We start from the raw sequence: 22,190 nt of genomic DNA, 5'->3' as shown, positions 1-22,190 counted from the left end.
TTTTGTCTTCTCCAGGACTTTAGCTTTTCAGATAATCTTGCTAAAACATGGTCTCACGCCATCGTCCATAAGAAATTGATAACATTAGGTTGTTGAGAATTCTTTGACTGGAAATCATTTCCAGTGTAGAGTATCCTGTTTTGTTGAGAGCTTAACAGTCAAGAGTTTTTGCCATATTTCTTCATGGTAGGTGTCATAGTTGAGTGGCAATGTGAGGTGCCAGCCATTATCACAAGAAGATTTTGTATAAGCTTCTGCTACTGTATTATCTTTATTTGAGGAGAGGATGAAAATCTAGGGGAGTTTTTCTTTTAAAGGCTGGTGGAAAATCCAAGAGTCATGCTAAAAGGAGACCTGTACTCCACTTCCAACTTGAAATCTTATCAGTACTCGGATTATCCATGAGACTCGGAGAACTTGCTTCTAGAAAGATGATATCTATTGTGTATATATCATCCTCAACATTATGGGCCTATGTCGGTAGTATGTTGCTTTGACTAGAATGCTCCATGGTTTAGGTATTTCCATGAAGAGTTTCCACCATCATTTACAAAAAAAGATCTGATTAAATATTGTAAGACTAACAATTTCCATTCCCCCAAATTCTTTTGGCCTGAAAACTAAATTCCATTTCAGCAAACATCATCTTCCTGGTGTTTTGCCATCAGCATTCCAAAGAAATCTTCTCTATAATTTATCAATTTTCCTAATTCACTACAAGAAATTTAATTTTTTGCGACGAAATTTTAGCGACGAAATATTTTTCGTCGCAAAAAAGTAGGCTTTTGCAACGAAATTTAAATTTCGTCCCCAAAAATTAGGTATTTGCGACGAAAAAAATTGCGTTGCAAAAAGTTATATCTTTTGCAACGAATTTTTTTTTTTTTGTTGCTAGAAGTTCATTTTTAGCGACGAAATTTTTTTTCGTTGCAAAAAATAGTTTTTTTGGCGACGAAATATTTTTTTTCGTAGTTAAAATTTTTTTTTTTGCGACAAAAAAAAAATTTGTCATCAAAAAATTATATTTTTTACGACGAAATTGATTTTTCGTTGCTAAAAAAAAAAGACTTTTGCGACCAATTTTATTTATATTTAGCGACGAAACTATTGCGTCGCTAAATTTTATTTTATTAAAAAATTTTTGAATATTTTGCGACGAAAATTTAAATTTCGTTGCTAGAATTGATTTTTAGCGACGAAAGTTTTTTCATCGCAAAAAAATTTTTTTTTTGACGACGGAAAAATTTTTCGTTGCTAAATTTTTTTTTGCGACGAAAATAGTTACGTCGCCAAAAATTTAATTTTTAGCGATGAAATATTTGTTTCGTTGTGAGAAACTTGATTTCCCGATCATTTGCGACGAAATTAAATTTTCGTTGCCAAAAATTAATCATTTGCGACGAAAATATTTTTGTTGCAAAAAAAAATTTTTTTCACGACAGAATATTTATTTTTAGCAACGAATTTATTTCGTCGCTAATTATTTTTTAATTAAAAATAAAACCGACCGAAGGTATTCTGCCCTAATTGAAAAAATCCGCTTGATCTCCCTCCCGGCCCGATCTCCGCCGCGGTCATCCAAATCTTCTCCCTCCCCGATCTCCGGTGACAGTCGTCGTTCCCCGATCGCCGGTCGTCCTTCCCGGTAAGTCCTCTCCCTCCCCGCCACCATCCTCTCTCTCTCTCCCTCCCCACCGCCGTCGAGCCCTCCCTCCCCGCCACCGTCGCCGCTCGAGCCCGCCCCCCGTCGCTGATCGAGCCCACCTCCCAGCTTGCCAGCCATCTCCCTCCCGCCTCGCCACCCTCTCCTCCGCGCACCGAATCCTCCCTCTTCTCTGCCTCCTTCCCTCCGGTTCCCTCCAATCCGTCGAAACCCTAACCCTCCAATCCATAAAACGAAGGTGGCGGCCACCTCTCCTCCCTCCCTTTCCTCCTCCTTCCATACTTTCCTCCTATTCTTCCTCGCCGGCCGCCGCCGAAATGACTACCTCCTCCTCCTATTCTTCCTCGCCGGCCAAGGATAAGGCCCTCGTCGCCTCCAAATCCCTCCTCCACATCACCACCCCCGACGCCGTCCTCGCCTTCCTCCGCCACCACGCCGGCCTCTCCCCCCGCCAGCTCCACGCCTTCGTCCGCCGCCGCCGCCGCCGCCACGCTGGCCTCTCCCTCCCTTTCTCAGTCTGTGTTTTTTTTTTATTTTCGTAGGGCCGCCGCAGCCGCCGCCGCGTCGCCGTCGGGCCGCCACCGCCGCGTCGCCGCCGGGCCGCCACCGTCGCGCCACCGTCGGGCCGCCACCGCCGGTTGCCGCGGATTGTCACCATCACTGCTCACGATTGAAGGTGAAACCAATTTTTTAATTTATATATTTTTTTAATTTTTTTTAATAAATTTTAATCATTAAAAATAATTATTTATTATTTTAGTAATTAGATATAATGTTAGATATAATTATTTGTTTGATATAATTAATTTTAATCATGATTTAAAAATATTTTTAAAATAGTTTTTTTAATAATAATATATTAATTGTAGCATAAAAAATTTATAAGCCTTAGAATTTTCGTTCGAGGATAGTGTGCAAAAACCAATATTTTTTTTTATGAAAAAAATATTGGTGCTTTACACACTATTCTCGAATTGTCCTCGTGGACAGTTTGGGCACGTGAATGAATTTAATATTGCAACACATGTGCATGTATATCGCAGAGTTTTGTCAGTATTTTCGATCATGTTCTCTGGATACATAGCACAATTTTAATGCTTGTGTATCTGGAGAACTGCGTCGAAATGCTGTCGAAATTTTTTTGGTATACAAGACATGTATTGCAATATTAAATTCTTACGTTCCTGAATGGAATAGGACCATCACCCTATAGGTAGGAGATATAAGACGTTAGTCAACTATTATTACATAAAATTGATTGTATAGTTTGCATCATAAATATGTAGGTATGGATCGTGGTTGGATGTCTTTGCGTGATAAGTTCTGTCCCGAGTATATTACGGGTGTGACGACTTTTATGAATGTGGCGTCCAATCATACTAGAGAAGATGGGAAAGCTCGTTGTCCATATCGTCGATATAGGAATTTATTTTGGTGTACCTTATCGGACATTCAGAATCATTTATACGAACACGGTATAGATGTGACTTACAAGAGATGGACTTGTCATGGTGAAGATTTGCCGACTAGCTCGAACATGTTGTCCAGGAGTCCCATAAATCCGTCGTCAGTCGGTGGATCATACAGTCGTGAAAGACAAACACTTGGTGAAGAAGATAGAGAAATTTTAGAGGATCTTCATCCGGAATTATTTGAAGTAAATGTAGAAGCGAGAGAAGAACATCAGCATTCCATTCCGAGACAAGAAGCTGAAGAGGACATTAATATATCTATAAATGATAGATTCGAGCGTCTATTAAGAGATGCACAAAGTGATGTTTATCCTGGTTGTAAGAAGTACTCTCTGTTGTCCGCCGTAATAAAGTTATTACACATGAAGACACTTGGTAAGTGGTCAAACAACTCGTTTAATTGGTTGCTCAAATTTTTGAAGGACTTACTGCCAGAGGGAGAGTTACTTCCGTCAAGTCATTATGAAGCCAAAAAATTATTGAAAGGACTCGGTTTGGGAGTCGATGACTTGGGCCTACGCTGTGAAAAGATACATGCATGTCCAAATGATTGTGTTCTATTTCGGAAGGATAAACAAGATCTACAAGCATGTCCAATTTGTCATTCAAGCAGATGGAAAGAAAGTCGTGGTAAGGATAAGAAGAAAAAGAAAATACCATGCAAGATTCTGCGGTACTTTCCGATTACACCACGATTGCGTCGATTGTTCATGTCGAGGCATACTGCTTGTGACATGCGGTGGCATAAGGAGGTAAATAATATGGACGATGATGTCATGAGACATCCATCAGATGGAGATGCATGGAAACATTTTGATCGTGAACATCCATGGTTTGCAGCTGATTCACGAAATGTCAGGCTAGGATTGGCAACAGACGGATTTAATCCATATGGTAATCTTAGTATTGCTTATAGTATGTGGCCTGTTATGGTATTTCCTTATAATTTACCACCATGGAAGTGCATGAAATCACCTTTTAATCTATTGGCCTTGTTGATCCCGGGTCCCCGTGCCCCTGGAAGAGACATAGACATATTTTTAGAGCCATTGATCGAAGAGTTACAATATTTGTGGGAAGAAGGATGCGAAACATATGATGACTGCATTGAGAAGTGTTACTCTACGTGCCAGAGAGAGGAATCTCGTTTTACAACCTGCTAGTTTTTTTATGATTTTATCAATAAGTGGAGTCCAATCATTTTCTCTGAGTTTACATATAGTTAGGGGCATCCCTAGATAGCATAGTGGAAAATCTGCTGATTGACTCACTAGAATGGTAGCAATTTGATCCCTTTGTTCTTTTTAGATGCTGATTTTCAAAATTTTTGATTTCTCAAAATTAATTTTCAATCTTGTTAAGAGCTCGAATAAATAGAGAATAAATTTTAGCATTATAATATTAGCTTTGGGTGTGCCATCACAACAAGAAATACCACTTTTTGTGACGAATTTATTTGTGATAAAAATATATTTTATCGTAAATAAAGATATTTACGATAAAAATCAAAATTCATCACTAATAATTATTTATTTACGATGAAAATAATTTTTCATCATAAATATCTTCATATTTGTAATGAAAATAAAATTTTATCTTAAATACACATTATTTACGATGAAATTAATCATCATAAATAATAAAATATTTATTTTAATTTTAAATTTTTAAATATTAGCGATGAAAATAGTTTCATCATAAATAATGAAAGTATTTGCAATAAAAATTAAATTTTTATCACAAATAAATATTATTTATGATGAAAAATTTTCATCACTAATATTTGAAATAAAATAAAAAATTTTAAAAATTTAATAATTAAAGATTACTTGTGATGAAAATATTATGTCGTAAATAATAGAGTATTGACGATGAAACCTAAATTTTCATCACAAATATATATTATTTATAATAAAAATTTTTCATTGTTAATATGTGAAAAAAATAAAAAAATAAAAAAATTTAAAAATTATAGATTATTTATGATAAAAATATTACATCACAAATACAGAAGTATTCATGACGAAAAGTCATTTTCTATTGCAAATACTCAAGTATTTACAATGAAAAAATTTTATCACTAATATTTGAAAGAAAATAAAAAATTTTAAAAATTTAAAAATTATAGATTATTTATGATAAAAATATTACATCATAAATAATAGAGTATTGGTAATGAAACCTAAATTTTCATCACAAATATATTTTATTTACGATAAAAATTTTTCATCGCTAATATGTGAAAAAATTAAAAAAATTTAAAAATTTAAAAATTATAGACTATTTATGATGAAAATATTACGTCATAAATATCGAAGTATTTATAATAAAAAAATATTTTCTATCATAAATACTCAAATATTTATGATGAAAAATTTTTATTACTAATATTTGAAAGAAAATAAAAAATTTTAAAAATTTAAAAATTACAGATTATTTATGATGAAAATGTTACATCGTAAATGATGGATTATTGATGATGAAAACTAAATTTTCATCATAAATATATTTTATTTATGATAAATATTTTTCATCATTAATATATATAAAAATAAAAAATTTTAAAAATTTAAAAATTATAGATTATTTATGATAAAAATATTACGTCACAAATACTTATGTGTTCACGATGAAAAATAATTTTCTATCATAAATACTCTAGTATTTATGATGAAAAATTTTCATCACTAATATTTGAAAGAAAATAAAAAATTTTAAAAATTTTAAAATTATAGATTATTTGTGATAAAAATATTACATCATAAATAATGAGTATTTATGATAAAAAATATATTTTTCATCACAAATACTCTAGTATTTATGATGTAATATTTTTATCACTAATATATAAAAAAAATAAAAATTTTTAAAAATTAAAAAATTATAAATTATTTATGATAAAAATTTAACTTCATCAATAATTGAATATTGATTATAAAAAATTAATTTTTATCACAAATACTCTATTATTTATGATGAAAATTTTTTATCACTAATAAATGAGAAAAAATAAAAAAATTCAAAAATTATAAATTATTTACGATAAAAACTCTATTTTCATCGTAAATAACATATATTTATGATAAAAAATATATTTTCATCATAAATAATCTACTATTTACAATAAAATTTTTTTATCACTAATATTTGAAAAAAATAAAAAATTTTAAAAATTCATAAATCACAGATTATTAGCAATGAAAATTTTTTTTATTGAAAGATGTTTAGATATATTATAGTAAATTTTTTTATATTTATAAAAATAAATATTAGATAGTTTTTAAAAAATAATATGTGTACAAAAAAAGTATTTAGAATACTAAAATATTTCTGATCTTCAATCTTTATAAGGCTCTATCTGTGGCATCTTGAACCAATCCAAAATCAATTTTTGGAGGATGGATCAAGAGAAAGATGGTTGAAAATTGAAGCTGGGGATGTCGTCATTCTTTTGACTGCCCATTTGAATCTCACCCAGATGATGTTCGATCTTGCGGACCTTTTACTCGAGGTCCTCCTCCCGATGAGATTTTATGAGGCACGGAGAGTAGCCCAAGGTCGAATCTCCATTGAAGGAGATCGGAGAATATTGGCATTATTCTTCATGCCTGGATCTGATGAGATGGTGATTGTTGATCGATCAGGACAGAATGATGCGCACCTCGAGGGAGATTCTCTGGAAGCAGTTTTGCTAGCTACATGGATAGGGCACAGTTTGAGGAGCATGTTGTGGGGGTTATCATTGCTCTATGGTTTGCTGTCAATGTTGGACGGTGTTGGTCAATGCTTGGACCTGTCGAATCAGGTCATTGAATCGTTACAGGTTCTCTATAATAGGTGGTGGTATAGGCCCTTGAGGAGTGGATGCTAGCACTGCATCACCCATGGTTTGTCGATATGACTGTCGATGAGAAGCGGCAGAGTTGTTGTAAGTTTTTGTTCTTACCATGGTTCATCCATTTCATTACTAAAATATTTTGGAAAGTTGATATATTTACTACATCAGCTATATATATACACACACACACATATATACATATATTATTGCATTATTGTGGCTAAGAGATGAATGAAAAATGAATCGAAAAAAATAATACGGAGAACAAGACTTGGTCAGGAGAATTTTTTTTAAATAAGAAATTATTTTTTATTAATTATTAGCGATGAAAAAAATTTTCATTGCTAATTATGTAATTAGCGATGAAATTAAAAATTTTCATCATCAATAATATTTTTTCGGGGCTAAATTTTTTCAGCAAAATTTTTTTTTTGGCGGCAATTATTAGCGATGAAAATTAAATTTTCTTTGTAAATATTTTTTGTTCGAATTATTTGTAATAAAAATTGATTAGTAGCAACAAAAATTTGCGTCGCTAATACCCCGCGTCCCATCAACTCCCATCGAAAATCTATTTTTCTTCCTCGTCCGCCCCGGCAGTCCAGCTTCCTTCCCCTCCCGCGAGCTTCCTCCCCCCCCGATGTCCTGCATGCCTTCAATTTCCTCTGCCGTCCCAGTTTCCTCTGCCGCCGCCGCCATCAAGGTGAGTCGACTTCATCTCTATTTTGTTTTTGGAGGGTGGGTTTCGGTCGGGGATGGGGAACGTGCCGTGGCTGACGCGCTTGGGTTGGAACAGTGGGCCGCGGCCACGTGGGGCCTGCGGGCCACGACAGTGATGGCGGGCCGCGGCCACATAGGGCCTGCGGGCTGCGGCGGCGATGGGGGGTCGATGATGGTGATGTGGGGCCGGCGAGCCAGAACCGGAGTCGGAGCTGGCGACGTTGACTCTTCTTCTTTTTTTTAGGGGGTGGGTTTCCGACCGGGGCCGAGGACGGGAATGGGGAACGGCACGGGGCTGGTGTGCTGGGGCTGACGTGCCACGGTCGATGTGCCAGGGATGGCGCGCTTGGGCCGGGACGGTGGGCCGCAGCCATGTGCGGCCTACGGGCCACGACCAAGTGGGGCCTATGTGCCGGGGTTGGGGAGGGGCCAGGGCCATCGAGCTGGAGTCAGAGCTGGTGACGGCGAGCCAAGATGGGGTCGGGTTGAGGCTGTGCAGGGGCCTACAGGCCGGGCTGGCAACGATGGGCCAGGGAGGGGCCGATGAGCCAGAGCCGGAGTCGGCAATGGCGAGCTAAGGAGCAGCTGTGCCAGGGACGGCGGGCCGCGGGGCCTGCAGTCAGGCATGCATGGGTTCGGATGGGTCGGGCCTGGGTTGGGGTGGGTCGGGCTTGGATGGGGCTGGTCGGGTTGGGTCCGATCGAGCTGCCACAAGTCGGGTGGAGCCGGATCGGGTCGGGCTGGGGCCGGGGACAGCGGCCCCGGAGTGGTGCGGGTTGGGTTGGGCTGGGGCTGGTTGGGTGGAGCCGGGTCGAGTCCGGTCAGGCTGGGGCGGGTCGGGCCGGGATGGGGTGGGTCGGGGATGGTAGGGTTCGGGCCGAGTCAATTTCGGATCGGGCTGGGATGGGGCGGGTCGAGCTAGGTCGGGTCAGGCTAGCACGGGTCGGGTGGAGCCGGGTCGGGTCGAGCTGGGGCCGAGGATGGCGGAGCCGGGGCGGGTTGGGTCGGGTCGAGTTGGGGCTGGTCGGGTGGAGCTAGGTCGGGTCCAGTCGGGCTGGGGTGGGTCGGGCTGGGATGGGGCAGGTCAGGGATGGTAGGGTCCGAGCCGGGTCGGTTTAGGTTTGGGTCGGGATGGGGTGGGCTGGGTCGGGTCGGATCGGGTCTGGTCCGGTCCGCATCGGGCCGGGCTAGGGCAGGCGGGGTTGGGATGGGGCAAGTCAGATTTTCATAAGGATGAAATATGATGCTGAAATTATTATAATTATTGCATATTATTTTTTAGTGTTACTACTGAAGTTAGTTAATTATTTGACTAATTATTTTTTCACTAACACAATGTACATTGCTGTTACTTATTACTATTAAATTATTTTATGTGCTATTTTATATGCTGTTGAAATTATAAATAAAAAAAAATATTTCTATTTAAGAAAAAGCTCTATTAAAATTTTTGATCAAAAAATTTCAATACGAAGTTATTACTTTTTGATAAATTAGAAATTCATCTTCAAATGCACATTCAAAGATAGTACTTAAATTACATTGAGCCATAGATTCTCATTCAAATTTCGATCTTCATCGAGATCGAAACTTAGATGTCCCGTATTCGGGCTTTTTAAAAAAGTAATAATGTTATTATTATTAATAGTTGATATTTTATTTCATTATGTGGTATTCAGTAGTTATCTGTCCATTGTTCTCTGAGTATATGGTGGATAGGATGCGTGGGCACTATATCCACATCATATACTTGGAGAACCATGAGGAGCTGTCGAAATTTTTATAAAAATGAAATAAAATATTCACTAATAATAATAATAAGATTATTACTTTTCTGAAAGGGATAGGGCCACACCTGTTAGTAATGATTTGAAACAATAGGATCATGCATTTTTACCTCATAAAGAGATAGGGCCATACATTTTCTGTGTTAATGGTTAGTTTGCATGTCTCTTTTAGTATGTGTTATTTTGTATGAACTGATTCAGATCTGGATCCGGGTCGAAATTTTGGCTGAAATTCAAAATGCGATTCAGTATAAAATTTGGATCGGGATCCTGAATACCACGGAACTTTTTTTGATTGTTAATGATTTTGTGTTTATTGTTAGATGAATATCAACAAAAGTTGGATGAATGCTAGAGAAATTTTTTTGCCTAAATACCGAAAAAGAGTTCGAGATTTTATTGATTTTGCACGGCATAAGGCTGACAATGCTAGTCGAATAAAGTATCCATGTAAGAAATGTGTCAATATGATATATCGTCACATAACACTTGTTGAGGAGCATTTGCTACAATATGGTATGGATAAGAAGTATACTTGGGAGGATGATCCGACTGAGGTGGTGCATGACAAAGACGATACTGAAGATGATAGTGATGCTGATGGACCTGTCGAACATACGGGTATAGGAGAATTGTTACATGATTTACATCAAGGTGCTTGTTCGAATGTACAGGTGAATACTGCTGCATCTGAAAGCAATTCTGATCGTGAACATAATATCCAGTTTGAGGTAGAAGGGACTTCTGAACAGTTTGCAAAGTTTGTAAGAAATACACGAGAGCCACTTTATCCAAACTGTATAAAGTTTTCAAAGTGAGAGTTTTTGATAAAATTACTTCATATCGAAATCGTGAACCGATAGAGTTAGAAGTCATTTGATTAAATTTTAATATTGATTAAAACAGCTCTGTCCGATGAAGAGAGATTGCCAAAATCATATTCTGAAGCAAAAATATATATGCAAAAAATTGGACTTGGCTATACTCCTATACATGCCTGCAAAAATGACTGCATATTATTTTATAAGGATAACGAACAAGCAACTGAATGTCTGAATTGCGGTGAGCCTAAATACAAAATCGATAATAGGAAAGGAAAGAAGATACCTCAAAAAATTTTGAGATATTTTTCATTGATTCCAAAACTTCAAAGATTGTATATGTCCATAAAGACAGCTGAAAAAATGAGGTGGCATTATGAGCAGCGGATTTCGGAGGAGGATATACTTAGCAACCTGGCCGACTCTTTAGTGTGGAAAGACTTCGATGCAAAGTATCCACACTTTGCGAGTGACCCGCATAATATCAGGCTTGGTCTAGCGACAGATAGATTTAATCCCTTTGGCAATATGAGTATCTCTTACAGTATGTGTCCTGTGATGCTAGTTGTATACAATGTGTCACCTTGAAAGTGCATGAAAGAATCATTTATTTTTATGTCACTGTTGATTTCGGGTCCGAAAGCACCAGGTAATAAAATTGATGTATATCTACGACCTTTGATTGATGATCTGAAGGAGTTATGGAAAAATGAGGTTCAGACATATGATTCTGTGAGTCGAAGTAATTTTAAGTTGCATGCTTCGATATTATGGACTATAAATAATTTTTTGATATATGAAAACTTTTCTGGATGGAGCACCAAAGGATATCTGGCATGTCCAATATGCAATAGAAATGCATCCTCCTTATATTTAAAGCATGGACGAAAAATATGTTTCATGGGTCATCGACGGTTTCTTCCTACTAATCATTCTTGGAGGACCCGTTATAATCAATTCTTTGATGATAAGTCTGATCGACGTCCGCCACCCAAGGAGTTTAGTAGATCAAAAATTTTAGAACAACTTGAAGTGATTGAAAATGTTCGATTTGAAAAAATATCGAGTACTCGCAAGCGAAAGCATACTGAAGCTGAATTGAATTGGACAAAGTGAAGCATCTTTTTCAAACTACCGTATTGGAAGCAGCTACTACTTCATCATAATCTAAATGTCATTGAAAAAAATATTTATGATAATATCATCGGTACTGTCTTGAATATTTTAGAAAAAATAAAAGATGGTATAAAAGCTCGTTTTGATCTACAAAAAATAAGAATCTGATCAGAGTTGCATTTATTTCATCGAGGTGAGAGATTTTTTATGCCACCCGCATGTTATTCGCTGTTTGGAGAGAAAAAGAAGAATTTTCGTGGATGGTTCAAAATCGTAAAGTTTTTTAATGCATACACTTCAAACGTATCGCAGTGTATTGGGAACAACGATGATAATATCTCTGACATGAAAAGTCATGACTCTTATATGATGATGCGATGTTTGCTTTCTATGGTTATGCGTGGCTATTTGGATGGTAATGTTCAAACCGTATTGATTGAGCTGGGAGTGTTCTTTCGAGAACTATGTTGTCAAAAATTGAAGATTAATTTACTTGAGAGATCAGAGAAGGATATCGTACTCATTCTTTATAAGTTAAAAAAAAAATTTTCACCATCATTTTTTGATGTTATGGTGCATCTGGTTGTCCATCTTCCAAAAGAAGCTCTTTTAATCAGACCGATATATTATCGATGGATGTATCCTATTGAAAGGTAAAGAAGTTATACGTTATTTGTCATATCAGTTATAAGATATAAATATATTTTTAAAATTAAAATTTATTTTTGTTTGCAGATTTTTATGCATCTTAAAAAAGTATGTGCACAATAACGCAAGGCTTGAAGGCTCTATAGCGGAAGAATATATAGCCACTGAGTCTGTCACATTCTGCTCAATGTATCTTGATGATATCGAAAGAAGATTCAATCGTGCAGATCGTAATGCTGACCATGAATAGGGTGACAATAAGCTGATGTTGTCTATATTTAAATAAACGATTCGACCTATTGATGCAAAAAAATTTGAATTTATGAATGTGAACGAGCTATCCAAGGCATATTTTTACGTTCTAAATAATTATGAAGAAATTAAAGATTTTATTAAGTAAGTATCATCTTACGATACTATTTAATGATTAAAAATTTTTTTTATGTCAGCGTAAAATTAAAAATTATAACTTCTTGCAGTGAGCACAAGAGTATACTATGTAGAGAGAATAATATCGATGCGGATGATCGACATAAGAGAAAATTTATAAAATAATTTGATGATCTTGTAAGTTGTATTAGTGATACGTTATTTATTTATTTATAAATTATATTATTTCAATCAACATAATTTTTTATTTTATGATACAGATGAAATATAAGTATTTCAATAAAAAAGTGGGTGCAACCGATGAGTTGCACGATTTAGTTTATGGTCTCGATCAAAGGGTTAATCATTATATATCCTGTATCATTGGAGGAATGAGATTTCATATAAGAGAGCTTGACATGCAATGATGGATCCAAAATAGTAGAATTGCTATAATAGGATATGAAGGAGAAGAAGAGATTGATTATTATGGTGTACTGATAGATATCATAAAACTGATATATGGGTCCAGTAATTTTATATTTTTATTTCAGTGTCAATGATGGGATATTAGTAATAAAAAGATCGGGATTCATATCAATTCATAATTTATCAGTGTAAATCTTACATGAACATAGTACCAAAATGAGCCGTACATATTAGCAACTCAAGCGAAACAAGTAATATATTTGAAGGACCTAAAGTATTGAAGTAATTGTTATGTCATACAAAAAGTAACACCTAGAGGGGTATATGACATACCAACTTGATTAGAGATGGATGAAATTTTGGATTTACATGAAGAGGAAGCTTTTCAGTAAGAAGAACAAAAATTAGTCGAGTTTTTGGTTGATGAAGAACTTGTAACGGTACCTTTGAATAGGGCTGATCTCCCATCCAATGAAGTTGAAGCTGATTTTGTATCTAATCTGGATGAGTCGGAGGGCGATGATCAGTTCATAAATGACGATGAGATAGAAAACAATACATATATTGATTACTGTAATTCAGATGAGGATCTACATATCGAGGAAGATATGAATATTGATGAGTAGACCTTTATTCTTTGTTCAATTTTGTATTGCAATAATGATATGCGATATAATTGTATTCATTAGATGTTATTTGATTTTTATTATTATTATATAATATTATATTTATTTACATCTCAATTCTTGCGGATATGGCATTAGAAGATAGACGACGATGGTCACGTTCACAGTTACCTGCAGACAGCTCGGAGGTTGAGGCACCTTCATCGATCTCCATTGCCTCACCAGCTCCAGTGTCAGAGGGTCCTGCACTGGCAGGTCTCAATGAGCCGACTACGAGTGAGCCGGGTCCCAGTGAGGCAGATCCCAATGGTATTAATCATTACACTTTATATATAATCAAATTTGATTCTTTTATTTGGATCATACTAATGATTTATTTATTATTGTTTCAGGTCAGTCTACATCGGTGGTCAGGCGACGGCGAGGTCCATCGAAAAACTTCATTTTAGAGCATTGGAGATGTGAGCACTCGGGACAGCATCTCCGGATAGAGATATCGGTCGGCTACACCAGACCCATTAGGGGATGGTGTGAGCCATGACAGACCGAGCTGGGCATCATATGCCGCAGCTATGCCCCGATGATGCTCTTCGATTGGCGTCATGTTGTCCCAGCTCAGAGACAGATTTTCTACACCCACTTATAGGTAAAATAATTTATATTATGAATATTTAATTTGCATAGTATTCTTCTAATGTTTGTTATTGGCAGGTTGTATTTGACATCATTGATTTCAAGAGTGATCGTGTGAGGCGAGCGATCGATACCCATTTATTCTTGCGCTTCAAGGATTATCACCATTATATGCATCAGCATTGGTAACGGGTGGTGCAGGCTTATGGGCAGGAGGCAGCGCGGCTGCAGCCCTACGACAACATCACCATCGATGATTGGACTACCATATGCCGGTATTACGAAGATCCAGCATATCAGATTATATATCTAAACTTTTTTTTTAGATTTTAATGACTTAATCATTTATTCTTAAATTATATTTGTTATCTACTAATTTTACTGAGACGATGTGCCCAGAATGCAGCGAATCGGATGAGACAGACCATGCTGCATTGTGGGGGTTCGAGATCATTTGCTCGCCACATGGAGCATATGGTATGTATTTTTTAAATTTCAAATTATGATATATTTCTCTAATTATTTAAATTTTTTTAAAATAATTCTCAAATTACAGAGAGATGCTGAGAGTGGCGAGCTTCCTGGTAGAATCGATATCTACCAGCGGACCCACCAGCGACGATCGAGAGAGCGGACGACGGGGAGCTAGGAGCTCTTTGTAAATTTTTTCAATTAATTTTTTATTCATAATTTGATCTTTATTAAAAAATTAAAATAACTCTAATTTTTATTTTCAGGATCGTATGACCGATATGAGATCCCAGCCTATTCCTGAGGACTCGACCGCACCCACAGATGATGAGATCTGTGATCGGATGCTCGATACGAGATCCTGTTATGTTAGGAATCTAGGATATGGGAACACTGCTCCTTCATCTTCACGATCATCTAAGGCTGAGATCCATTCTACGTGCTAGGCTCGGTTGATGGAGGTGCAGAGGCAGGCTGTCGAGGATCGACAGCAAGCTGAGCAACGAGCTCAAGAGCTGGCTGCACACGTTGATCAGTATCAGTAGCTCTAGATCCAGATGATGGAGCGGATGGTGCACATGGAGTAGACGATCCAGATGCTGAGCCAACAACTGGCCGATCCAAGCTCCGTCGAGCATTCTCTATTTCCACCTCATTCTCCACATGCCGATATGTGACGGCTCTTTAATGTATTTTTTTTAAAACTCTTATAATTTTAATTTGATATAATAAAATAATAAAATTTATTTATCATTTTATTGTGCAAATTTTTTATTAAAATTTTTTAATTGATATAAAATATTATATATATAACTTAAAAAAATATATCTAAATTTTAAAAATAAATAATTAACAATAAAATTATTACCGATGGAATATTCATCACAAAAAAAATTATAAAAATAATTTAATTTTTTTAAAAATATATAATTAACAGCAATAAAAAATTTTTCATCGTAAATAATTATTAGCGATGTAAAATTCTGTCGAAAAAATATTTATTTACGATGTAAATATTAGTTGCTAAAGTTTTTCAATTTTTATTTTTTAATTAAATAAATTTTTTGGTGACAGAAAATTTTTGTCGCTAAAAAGTTTGAAATAATAGCGATGAATAATTTTCATCGTAAATTATTTTTTTTACGAATAAATTTTTTCATTTTTAGTTTTTAAGACGAAAATATTTTTTTGCAAATTACTTTTATTGGCAACGAAAAAAAATTTTCATTATAAAATATTATCTACGATGGTATTTTTTGTGATAAAATTTTCGTCGCTAATTATTATTAACGATGAATTTGACTTATTAGCGACGAAAATTTTTCGTAGCTAATAACTTATTTTTTTGTAGTGCATTGAATATGAGTGTGTCATCAGCGAATTACAGATTTTGAAATTGACCCAAGATTTCTCTACCACCTATGCTTTCAATCATGCATTGCATGGCTGTTGATTTGAGTATCTGATCTGGTGAATCAACCATCAGAATGAATAGTTGTGGAGATAGCGGATCCCCTTGATGCAGCCCCCTATTATGCTTGAAAGGCTTTCCCAGTGTTCTATTGACCATTATCGATGATTTTGCTGTAGATATGATATCGACTGTCCATTTATACCATTTGTTCCCAAGTCCTCTTGCTTTCAGAAGATCTAGCAAAAAAGACCATGTCACATTGTCAAAAACTTTTTCAAAATCGAGTTTGTATAAGATTCCTTTGTGCTTGGACTGTGCAGCCTGAGAGATAATCCCTTTTGCTGCTGCAAAGTTGTCAGCCAGATTTCTTTTCTGTATGAATGCAAATTGTGTTGCAGCAATTAGCTTATCGAGCTTGCTTGCTAGTCTTGAGGATAAAACTTTAGAGATAATTTTGATAATGCCATTCATCAAGCTTATAGGATGGTGATCTTTGACTGTAGTGCAGGGTTCTTTCTTTGGAATCAGAGTTATATATGCATAGTTGAGCCTGTCTAGCGATGTATCATGATTATAGAAGCTATGAAATATCCTGATCAGGTCTGATTTAATAACATTCCAGAATCCTCTGTAGAAAGCGAAGGAGAAACCATCTGCCCCAGGTGATTTGTGAGAAGCAAGTTGGAATATTGCTATCTTTATTTCCTCTTTAGAGAAGGGGTTGTCTAATTCTTGCAATTGAAGTGGTCCTTCAGGGTAAAGAATCCCCCAGTCAACAGTGATGAAAGGCTTCTCTGAATTTTCTAGTAGATTACTGAAGTGTTCATGGAAGCAATCATGAAGCTACAGTTGGTCAGTTACCATGCATCAATCCTCGATGCGCTAGTTGTAGGATGAGATTTTTTCGCTTTCTGTTGCAAGCCCAGATGTGAAAAGACTTTGTATTGTGATCCCCATCATTAAGCCATTGGACACGGGCTCTTTGTCTTCATAGTATTTCTTCCTGGGTTACTAACAAATCAAGCTTATCTTTTATTTTTGTCCGCTCCTCAAGTTCTGTCCCGAGAAGACTTCTTCCCTCCTCCTCCCCATCTAGATGCTCAATTCTTGCTAATAGATCATTCTTCTGCATTAGAATGTTTTCCACCTCTGAGCGATTCCAAGTTTTGATCTTGGATCTTAGTGATCTTAGTTTCAGCACAATATTTACTGCTGCATCAGTAGAACTGGGTCCTAAATCCCCCATGCTTTGATCTTGTCTTTGAACCCTAAGAGAGTGAGCCAAAAATTTTCAAATCTGAATGGTTTACTAAAGAGAGATTTACCTGAGAGTTGCTGATTCGGTCGTAGCAAAATAGGATGATGATCAGAGATAGTTTTAGTAAGTGCAATCAGATTTGTTAGTGGGTATTTGCACAGCCAATCCATAGAGACAAAACTGTTGGAAAAAGCAAATATTAAATGTATTTGAAGAAATCGAAAGGTCATTTTGTAAACTTAATTGAGGTGGAAAAAAACCAAGAGTCACATGGAAAAACCAAAAGTCACATGGAAAAGCCAAGAGTCACATGGAAAATCCAAGAGTCACATGAGAAGTCTAAATGATAAATTTATTAGGGGAGTCAAAAGGTCATTTCTTATACCTATAAATAGGTGGTTGTTGTAGAATGTACGTGGGTGGTGAAGTGGTATCCAGAATAGAAAAAAAAGGAGAGGGTTTGTGAGAAAAAGTTGTATTCTCCATTGTTTTATATAGTTTCTCATACTATTGTTGTATGTTCCACCACCATTACATATTCTATCAAAGTGGTATCAGAGCCCGGAGGTTGGAAATATGTCCAACAGCATGCAATTCCCCATTCCACGACTCACCACCATCAATTATGAGAATTGGAGCATCCAAATGAAGGCATTGCTAGGCTCTCAAGATATTTGGGAGGTTGTTGAAAAGGGATATGAAGAACCCCAAGATGACCGCGCACAAACGGCGGCACAAAGAACGGCGCTTGTCGATCAAAGAAAAAAGGACAAGAAGGCCCTTTATTTCATCTATCAAGGGCTAGATGAAGCCGGATTCGAGAAGGTTGCTTGTGCCACCAACTCAAAACAAGCTTGGAAGATCCTTGAGAACGCTCATAAGGGCGTTGAGAAAGTGAAGAAGGTGCGCCTCCAAATGTTGAGAGGTGAGTTCGAGACTTTGAAGATGAAGGAAGGAGAATCCATCTCGGATTACTTCACAAAGGTTCTTTCTAATGTAAACCAAATGAAAAGAAATGGTGAGAATGTAGAGGACAAGCGTGTGGTGGAGAAGATCCTAAGATCCTTGGATCAGAAGTTTGACTATGTTGTAGCTGCAATTGAAGAGTCCAAAGATGTGGACACTATGACAGTTGATAAACTCATGGGTTCTCTACAAGTCCATGAGCAAAGGATCTTGATGCGGAAAGAAGAATCCTTGGAGCAAGCCTTGAAGTGCAAGCTCACCATCAATGAGAAGAAGGATGGCCCAACTAGCGAAAGCAGTCAAATAAATCGCGGTCATAGTTATACCCGCGGATACGGTCATGGACGAGGCCGTGGACGAGGACGAGGTTCCTTTGGACATGGCAGAGGAAGAGGAGGCACAGGAGTCTTACCTAATGAAGAAAGCACACAAGGTCCCTCTGGCGGAAGAAGGCAACGAGGTTTCTCAAGAGGAGGACGAAGGTATGACAAAAGTAAAATTAAATGTTATACTTGTGGTAAATATGGTCATTACTCCTCAGAATGTTACCATAATGAGAATAACCAAGTGCATGAGAAGGTCAACTATGCAAAGGAGGAAGGAGAAGATGGTATCTTGCTACTAGCAGAGAAGGGAGAAGAAGGTTCCAATGAAAATATTTGGTACTTGGATACCGGTGCAAGCAATCATATGTGCGGGTACAAACACATGTTCAAAGAGTTAGATGAGACAGTGGAAGGCAATGTTTCTTTCGGTGATACCTCAAAAGTTCAAGTGAAGGGGATAGGTAAAATCCTAATTCAACTCAAGAATGGTTCTCAACAGTTCATTTCTAATGTTTACTATGTGCCTAATATGAAAATAAATATCTTAAGTCTTGGTCAATTATTAGAAAAAGAATTTGATGTTGTTATGGAAGGTAGATATCTTTACTTAAGAAAACATGATCAGCTGATTGCAAAAGTACCTATGACCAAGAACCGAATGTTTATATTGAACATCAAGTATGTTATGACAAAGTGCTTGAGTGCATGCATGAAGGATGACACATGGCTATGGCACTTGAGGTTCGGGCATGTGAACTTTGGTTCCTTGAAACTCTTATCTTCGAAGGCGATGGTGAAGGGATTACCTCTCATTGAGGATACCCCTGAAGGAATATGTGAAGGATGTATTATTGGAAAACACTCAAGAGCTAGCTTTCCAAAAGAGTCATTTCATCAAGCCCGAAGGCCTTTGCAACTCATCCATACGGATATTTGTGGTCCCATCACACCGGCCTCATTTGGAGGTCGTCATTATTTTCTAACATTTATTGATGATTTTAGCAGAAAAACTTGGGTGTATCTCTTGAAGGAGAAACGTGAGGCCCTGGAGACATTCAAAAGGTTCAAAGCTCTTGTGGAGAACCAAATCGGGTGCAAAATCAAAGCTTTGAGATCAGATCGAGGAGGAGAGTTCACCTCGAAGGCATTTGAGGAGTTCTGCAAATCTCAAGGTATTTGGAGGACTTTGACTGCACCATACTCACCCCAGCAAAACGGCATAGCAGAAAAGAAGAATCGAACCATTCTTGACATGGTGAGAAGCATGTTGAAGACGAAAGAAATGCCAAAAGAGTTTTGGGCGGAAGCTGTGAATTGTGCGGTATACATTCTCAACCGCTGCCCAACAAAGAATCTTGAAGGAAGGACCCCTCAAGAAGCATGGAATGGATATAGGCCAGATGTATCTCATCTGAGAGTATTTGGTTGCATTGCCTATGCACACATCCCAGATCAAAGGAGAAGCAAGCTTGATGACAAGAGTTATCCTTGCATCTTTATAGGATATGATCAGAGATCCAAGGCATACAAACTTTATGATCCAAAGGCGAAGAAGATCCTCATAAGCCGTGATGTGAAATTCAATGAAGAAGGAATCTGGAATTGGGGCACCAACATGATAGAGGTGCAAGAAGAAGAAGAACAAGTGAAGGCTCAAGTTGAAGATCCCACATCACCTTCATCACCTAGCACGAGATCTCCATCTTCAAATGAAGAATCCAGAAAGACAAGAAGCATTCAAGATCTCTATGAGGTGACGAGTCCCCTTAATCTTATTTGTTTGTATGCTAATGAGGATATAATCTCTTTTGAAGAAGCAGTGAAGAATGAAAACTGGAGGATGGCCATGAATGAAGAGATGAAGGCAATCCAGAAGAATAACACATGGAAACTTATTACTCTTCCAGAAGGTCATGAACCCATTGGAGTGAAATGGGTATATAAGGTAAAGAAGAATGCAGAAGGAAAGGTGGAGAAATATAAAGCTCGATTAGTAGCTAAAGGCTACAAGCAGCAAGCCGGAATTGACTACGAGGAGGTATTTGCTCCCGTAGCACGCATGGAGACCATTCGTCTGGTGATTTCTTTGGCTGCACAGAGTAATTGGAACATCTACCAGTTAGATGTGAAGTCGGCATTTCTAAATGGCTTTCTAGAAGAAGAAGTATATGTTGAACAACCCAAAGGGTATGTGAAGAAGGGACATGAAGAGAAGGTTTTAAAGTTAAGGAAGGCACTTTATGGTTTAAAACAAGCTCCAAGAGCATGGAACTCAAGAATTGATGGCTACTTCAAAGCAAATGGCTTCAAGCAATGTCCCTATGAGCATGCTGTGTATGTAAAGGAGAAAAATTCTAACATTCTACTTGTGTGTTTGTATGTGGATGATCTTATTTTTACAGGTAATAATCTACAAATGTTTGAGGAGTTCAAGCATGCCATGATGAAGGAGTTTGAGATGACAGACATGGGGTTAATGACATATTTTCTGGGTTTGGAGGTCAAACAATATCAAAAAGGAATTTTCTTATCTCAAGAAGGTTATGCCAAAGAAATCTTGAAGAAATTCAAGATGAAAGATTGTAACCCTATAAGCACCCCCGTTGATTGTGGAGCAAAGCTGTCAAAAGAAGATGAAGGAGAGATTGTGGACCCTACTCTCTTTAGAAGCTTGGTAGGATGTCTGAGGTACATGACATGTACTAGGCCGGATATTCTATATGCAGTCAGCCTAGTCAGCAGATTCATGGAGGAGCCCAAATTAATGCACTGGAAGGCAGCAAAGAGAATTCTTCGTTATATCCAAGGTACTACTACTGATGGACTATTTTATTCTCATCATAGTAACTTTGAACTTGTGGGCTATTCGGATAGTGATTGGGCTGGAGACATGGATGATCAGAAGAGTACTTCCGGATTTGTATTTTCTATGGGAGATGCAGCTTTTTCATGGATGTCAAAGAAGCAACCTATTGTTACTCTTTCTACATGTGAAGCCGAATATGTTGCTGCATCCGCATGTGTATCACATGCTATATGGCTAAGAAGCTTGCTGAAGGAAGTTCATTTTGAGCAAAAGGAACCTACCAAGATAAGCATTGACAGCAAGTCGGCTATTGCACTAGGAAAGAACCCAGTGTATCATCAAAGAAGCAAGCATATTGATGTGCGTTTTCATTCAATCCGGGAACATGTGAAGAACAAAGAAGTAGAGCTACTGTATGTGAAGACACAAGATCAAGTTGCCGACATATTCACTAAACCATTAGGAGCAGAGCTCTTCACCAAGTTTAAAAGTTCTCTTGGCATGATGAAGAAAGAACAATTAAGTTTAAGGGGGGGTGTTGGAAAAAGCAAATATTAAATGTATTTGAAGAAATCGAAAGGTCATTTTGTAAACTTAATTGAAGTGGAAAAAAACCAAGAGTCACATGGAAAAACCAAAAGTCACATGGAAAAGCCAAGAGTCACATGGAAAATCCAAGAGTCACATGAGAAGTCTAAATGATAAATTTATTAGGGGAGTCAAAAGGTCATTTCTTATACCTATAAATAGGTGGTTGTTGTAGAATGTACGTGGGTGGTGAAGTGGTATCCAGAATAGAAAAAAAAGGAGAGGATTTGTGAGAAAAA

This window comes from Elaeis guineensis, chromosome 9, assembly GCF_000442705.2.
Source record: "Elaeis guineensis isolate ETL-2024a chromosome 9, EG11, whole genome shotgun sequence".
Classification (NCBI taxonomy): domain Eukaryota; kingdom Viridiplantae; phylum Streptophyta; class Magnoliopsida; order Arecales; family Arecaceae; genus Elaeis; species Elaeis guineensis.
This window is presented reverse-complemented; position numbering follows the sequence as displayed.